The following is a 7,145-nucleotide window of genomic DNA, read 5'->3' as shown; positions in this document are numbered from 1 at the left end:
TTAGGGTAGGTATTGCTGCTTTTTACCTTTATTTTATCTTTTCCCTGGTGGTATGACAGTGTGCTTTCCAAAGCAGGAGCTAAGTAAATACTTTTGATGGATTTGCTACATTCTCACACCTCCCACTTAGTTCTGTTGTGCTCTACCAGATTACCTATGGCCCATTTGACCCGATCCTGAGTGACAAGGTAGTTTCCATCTCTCTATCAGGTGTCCCCCAGGATCACCCCTTCTCCTCAACACGTTATCCAACCTAGGCTTTACTGACTTCGTCCTCTGCTGGTTCTCCTCTTATCTCTCTGGCTGTTCATTCTCAGTCTCCCTCATGGGTTCCTCCTTCCCCTCCCATCCTCTTACAGTAGGGGTTCCACAAGGGTCAGATCTTGGTCCCCTTATGTTCTCCATCTATACTCACTCCCTTGGTGAACTCATTCTCTTCCACTGCTTCAACTATTATTTCCACTCTGATGTCACCCAAATCTACAACTCCTCCCCTGTTCTCTCTCCCTCCCTCCAGGCTCATATCTCCTGCCTTCAGGACATCTCCACCTGGATGTCTGCTTGCCATTTAAAATGCAACATATCCAAGACTGAGCTCCTTATCTTCCCTCCCAAACCTTGTCCTCTCCCTGACTTTCCCATCACTGTGGACAGCACTATCATCCTTCCTGTTTCACAAGCCCACAACCTTGGTGTCATCCTTGACTCCAGTCTCTCATTGACCCCACACATCCAATCTGTCACCAAACCTGCCTGTCTCACCTCCACAAGCATCGATATTATCTGCCCTTTCCTCTCCATCCAAACTGCTACCTTGTTGGTTCAAGCTCTCATCTTGTCCGTACTGGATTACTGCATCAGCCTCATTTCTGATCTACCATCCTCCTGTCTCTGCCTGCTTCAGTCTGTACTTCACCCTGCTGTCCGGATTATCTTTCTACAGAAAAGCTCTGGGAATGTCACTCCCTTCCTCAAAAATCTTCAGTGATTGCCTATCTACCTTAGGTTGAAGCAAAAACTCCTCATTATTAGCCTCAAAGCTCTCCATCATCTTGCTCCCTCCTACCGCACCTCCCTTCTTTCCTTCTACAGCCCAGCCCACACACTCTGCTCCTCTGCCGCTAACCTCCTCATTGTGCCTTGTTCTCGCCTGTCCTGCCATCGATCCCTGGCTCACTTCCTACCTCTGGCCTGGAATGCCCTCCCTCCACACATCAGCCGAATTAGCTTCTCCTTCTCTCTTCAAAGTCCCTACTGAGAGCTCACTTCCTCCAGGAGGCCTTCCCAGACTAAGCCCTCCCTTATTCTCTCCTCCTCCTCCCCTCCCTATCGCCCCCACTCCCTCCCTCTGTCATACCCCTTCCTCCTCCCCACAGCACTTGTGTATATTTGTACATATTTATCACTCTATTCATTTTATTAATGATGTGTATATATCTATAATTCTATTTATTTTGATGGTATTGACACCTGTCTACTTGTTTTGTTTTGCTTTCTGTCTCCCCCTTCAGATTGTGAGCCCATTGTTGGGTAGGTCACTGTCTCTATATGTTGCCGAATTGTACTTTCCAAGCGCTTAGTACAGTGCTCCTGCACACAGTAAACACTCAATAAATTCGATTGAATGAATGAATGAATGAACCTTGACATTATCCCTGAAACCTCTCTTTCATTCAACCCACATATTCAAGCCCTCACTTCATCCTGTCAGTTCTACCATCACGACATTCCTAAAATCCGCCCCTCCCTTTCCATCCAAACTGTTGCAACATTAATGCAAGAACTTATTCTATCCTGCCTTGATTAATGTTATCCACCTCCTTGCTGACCTCCCTGCCTCCTGTCTCCTCCCCATTCCACGCCATACTCTCCTCTGTTCTTCTCTACCATTTTGCTTCAAAAACGTTCTAACCATGTTTTCCCCACTCCTCAAGAAACTCAAGTGGCTGCCCATCCACCTCTGCATCAAACAAAAATTCCTCACCATTGACTTTGAAGCACTAAATCGCTTTGCCCCCCTCCTACCTCGCCTCCCTACTCTCCTAATACAACCCAGCACGTACATGCCGATCCTCTAAGTACTAACCTTCTCATTGTACTTTGAGCACATCTTTCTCGCTGCCGACCTCTTGCTCACTTCCTACCTCAGGCATGGAAACCCTTCCTCCTCGTATCAAACAGATAATCCACTCCCTCACTTCAAAGCCTTACTGAAGGCACATCTCCTCCCAAGAAGCCTTCCCTGACTAAACCCTCTTCTCCTCTTCTCCCACTCCCTTCTGTGTCTCCCTGACTTGCTCCATTCATTATCCTCCTTTCTACCACGACTGCACATATGTATAGATCTGTAATTTATTTATTCATTTATTTATTTATATTAATGTCCGTCTCCCCCTCTAGGCTGTGAGCTCATTATGAGCAGGGAGTGTATGTGTTTCTTGTATTGTACCCTCCCAAGTTCTTAGCACCGTGCTTTGTATACAGTAAGAGCTCAATAAATACAATCGAATGAATGAATGAAAAGCAAGATAAGATAGGAAGGGGCAAGTGATTGAGTATAATGAAGTCTATCGTAAAGAGTTGGTTTTTGATGAGGAAGTTGATGGGCAATCACTAAGGTTTATTGAGGAGTGGCCAAAACTTGGGCTGAAATTGTTTTTTTACAAAAATGATACAGGCAGCAGAGTGAAATATGGACTGGAGTGGGCAGTGACAGGAGGTAGGGAAACCAGCAAGTAGGCTAATGTAGTATCCAAGGTGGAAGAGGGTAAGATCTTGGATTATCATAGTAGCAGTTTGGTTGGAGAAGGAAGGGCAGATTTTATTGATGTTGTGAATTGGAAACAGATTGAATATGTGGTTTGAATGAAACTAGTCAAGGATAATGCCAAAGTTACAAGCTTGTGTGAGAGAGAGGAAAATGATACTGTCTACATGATGGGAAAGTCATGGAAAGGACAGGGCTTGAGTAGGAATATGAGGAATTCTGTTTTGGACATGTTAGATTTGAGTTGTAAGCAGGGCATCCAGGTAGTGATGTATGAAGGCAGGGAAAATATGAAACTGCAAAGAAGGAGAGAGATCAAGGCTGGAGAGGTGAATTTGGGAATCATCAGCATAGAGAGTGGTAGTTGAAGCTATGAGAGTGAATTGAGGGTTATTTTTTAGGATAGAGAATATACAAGGACTATTTGAAAGCAGTGGGGAAGAGGCCATATGGAGCATTGAGATGAACAGTTGAAGATAGCCAGTAGGGAGGGAAGAAAGGAGGAGATGAGTATTTTGATAAGGTGGTAAAGAGATTGGAGCCAGTAGGAGCAAGGTAGAAGGGGTAGATTGGGGAGAGTAATCCATTAATCAGGTTCGTATTTATTGAGATTCACTGCTGTCGCAGAGCACTGTCACTAAGTGCTTGGGAGGAGTACAATATAGAAAACGTTAACTGACATGCCCTACCCACAATGAGCTTACAATCTAGAGGGGGACTTACAGTCTAGAGGAGGAATAGGAGATGTCTTCGTGAGAACGCTTCAGGAAAACGGTGGAGAGTCAAAGAAGGGGCAGGAGGAGAGAAGCAACAGATAGGAGTCAGTGGAGATTTTAAAAAGAGGCACCCCTGATAGTTCCAATTTTATCCAAAAAGACATGCCAGGTGAGGGAAAAGAGATGGGATGGGGCAGGGTGACAGGGGATTGAGGAAGGAAACAACTGGCAAAGGCAATCGGCATGGTAGTCCAATAAGGATGGAGGCAATATTGTTGCCAGGTTGGGAAGAGGGCAAGTATAAGCTGGTGAGATGCATCTGACGTGGCTAGGTGCCGGATATCTGGATTTCCACCAGCACAACTCACGACATGTCCACAGGTAGAAAAAGAGGAGTGCTCTAGGGGTGATCCTGTACTGTGGGTTAGTGGTACAAGATTAGCAAAGGGAGAGGGGAGTGAGTGAGTTGAGTCTGTTAGAGGAGGAGTGGTGTTGAGGGTGTCCAATTTGCACATCAAGGATAGGTAGTTTGAGTATGGAGACTCAGTACACAGTAAAGTGCTCAATAAATACGATTGAATAAAGAATAAATGGGGCATATAAAGAGGAGTTTATGGTTGGATAGAATGTGGTCTAGTGAAAACAGAACACCTGGGTTCTAATCCAGCTCGAAGTCACTTGGGCAAGACACTTAACTTCTCTAGGCTTCGCTTCCCAGTGTGGATTACAAAACACTAGTTCCCTCACAACTTAGACTGTGTGCCCCATGTAGGACCCGACCATCTTGCATTACTATCCCCTGCTCCTATCTGGTCTCTTTCTCCTCTGCCCTTCTTTGACTCTCCCATCTTTCTCTGAATTGCCCCAAGGAGAGATCTCCTACTCCTCTTTAGACTGTAAGCCCTCCTCTAGATTGTAAGTTCGTTGGTGGGTAGGGAAAATCTGTTTATGTTGCATATCGTCATTTCCCAAGCACTTAGTACAGTGCAACTGCGCCAAGTTAAGGAGAAGGCAAGGTAATAGCAGAATGAGATGCATCTGACATGACTAGGTTGGCCGGATATGTGGATTTCTGCCAGCACAACTCCATGCATGTCCATGGGAGAAATGGAAGAGTTGCTTTGGGGGTGATCTGTAACTGAGGGTTAGTGATCCGGGATTGGTAAAAAGGAGAGGGGAGTGAAACAAGTTGAGTCCAGTAGAGAGGGTCGTGTTGAGGGTGTCAGTTTGTGCATCAAGGATAGATAGTTTGAGAACGAAACTAAATGGGCATAATGATCATGGGAAAATTGGTGCAGATTAAAAGAATGAAGTTCTCGATGGAGAACAGGAGAGAGTTCCCTGTGGGGGCAGGAAGGGACAGGTGTCAGGTGAGAAGGTTGTGCTTTGGATAGAGGTGTGGTATTGTGGAAAGAGAACACTTGAGTTCTAATTCCCAGCTCCAAGTCACTCGGGCAAGTCACTTAACTTCTCTAGGCCTTGGTTCCCAAAGGGTGATTCAATAAAACCTGTTCTCCCCACGACTTAGGCTGTGAGCCCATGTGGGACCTGGTCATCTTGTAGGGCAAGCGGTTTAGCCTATAATAAGCACTTACAAACACCATAATTATTAATTAATTATTACTACAGGGGAATGTCATAGTTGAGGAGGGGAGAGTTGGGGAGAGTTGAGGCATAGTACAATCACTAGGGAGGATGAGATCGAGTGCATGTCCAAGGTGATGAACGGGTCAGTGGAGTTGAGGAATAAGAGGAAGTAAGGCAGTGGAAAGGTCTTTGGGAACATCCACATGGATATTGAAGTCCCCAAAGATCAATGTAGGGATGGAGAAAGAGAGAAACAATTTGAGAAAGAGATCCAAATGGCTCAGAAAGTTGGAGGTGGACCTGGGATTAGTAACTGGATTGGGTGGTAGAGATTGGTGGGGAGTCGAAGGGGGAATTGGAGGAGAGGAAGTGGAGGCAGTAAGTGTATACAACTCACAGATGGAGTTGGGAAAGGAATGTTAGGAGGGAGATGAAGCCATAACCAGAGGGATCTGGGACCGGGGTGTGAGGGGTTAAGGGAGGTTGATTTTTAGGATAGGAGAATACATGTGCACATAGGAAAGCAATGGAGAAGAAGCCACTGGAGAGTGAACAGGTGAAGGTGGAGGTCAGGGAGGAAAAAAAGGAGAGGGCAAGTGTTTTGATCAGGTGCAAAGGGAGAGGAATGAATATAAGGAGTACATTTTGAGAGGAAGCAGGAGATCTCCTCTTGGAACGTTACAGGGAAAGATGAGAGAGTCAAAAAAGGGACAGAGGGACAGGACTGGACAGGAGCAGGGGAATATTTTAGAGAAGATCATCCCTGATCCTTTCAATTGTGTCCATAAAATATGTGGCCAAGTTAGGGACAAAGGTTAGGTGGGGTGGAGTGGCAGGGAGTTTGAGGAGGAAATTAAGTGTCTGAAATACCTGGAAAGGGCAATGAGCATGGGAATCAATAAGGATGGAGCAATATTGTTACCAGGCAGGGGAGAGGCCAGGTTAGAGTGGCAAGAATGCATTTGACATGGATTAAGTTGGTGTGATCTCTGGATTTCTGCCAGCATCACTCCACGGTATGTCCATGCGAGCAAAGGAAGAGTGCTCTGGAGATGATTCAGTGCTGTGGGTTAGTGGTATGAGACAGGTGAAGGGAAAGGGGAGAAGGCGAGTTGATTTCAATATAGAGGGTGGTGATGAGGGTATCACATTGTGCAATTAAGGGTAGGTAGTTTGGGTATAAGAGCAGCGTGGAAAGCATCACGGCTTAGTGGAAAAAGCCTGGGCTGGGAGTCAGAGTCGTGGGTTCGTATCCCAGCTCTGCCACTTGCCTGCCGTGTGACTTTGGGCAAGTCACTTAACTTCTCTGTGCCTCAGTTAACCCTCATCTGTAAAATGGGGATTAAGATTGTGAGCCCATGCGGGACAACCTCATAACTTTGTATCTATCCCAGCGCTTAGAACAGTGCTTGGCACAAAATAAGCATTTAATAAATACCATTGACGTTACTATTATAGAGACCAAATGGGGCATGGTGACTTGAAAAAATTGGTGCAGATTAAAAGTTCCCTGCCGAGAACTAGCTTACAGTCCAGGGAAATCAGTAAGGAGGCCAATACAGGATCCTAGCTAGTAAACTATGGGTGGCCAGACCAGCTGATGGCCATTTGGATGGAACAGGAGTAGGGGCCGGTTTGGGGAAATGTTGTAGGAGGAAAAGCCAGCAGCATCAATCAACAGGCTGGAGTGAGAGATGAAAGAGAACAAAGAATCAAAGTTTCATGCCACTATGAGGGTCTTGAGTGACCAGAGAGGATGAGTGGTGCTATCAACTTCGATTGGAAACCTAAACGGATAAATTGATTTGGGAGGGAAAATGAAGACTTCACTTTTATTCTTATTGAAAATTGATGCCCAAGGGACCCATCTTTGCAGAGATCTCAGGGAGTGATGTGGGAATGTGAGATGACACCAGGAAGTGGGAATTCGGTGCTATTGAGACAGATTTGAGAGGTTACCACATGGACAAGGTAAATGAAGGTAAATGAAGCCATAGTAATGTATGAGTTCTCCAAAGTAGCAAGTTACAAAGTGAGATGACATGGGGAACAAGAATGAAGTGTTGAGTGACACC

This window comes from Tachyglossus aculeatus, unplaced genomic scaffold (genome assembly GCF_015852505.1).
Source record: "Tachyglossus aculeatus isolate mTacAcu1 unplaced genomic scaffold, mTacAcu1.pri SUPER_30, whole genome shotgun sequence".
Classification (NCBI taxonomy): Eukaryota; Metazoa; Chordata; class Mammalia; order Monotremata; family Tachyglossidae; genus Tachyglossus; species Tachyglossus aculeatus.
This window is presented reverse-complemented; position numbering follows the sequence as displayed.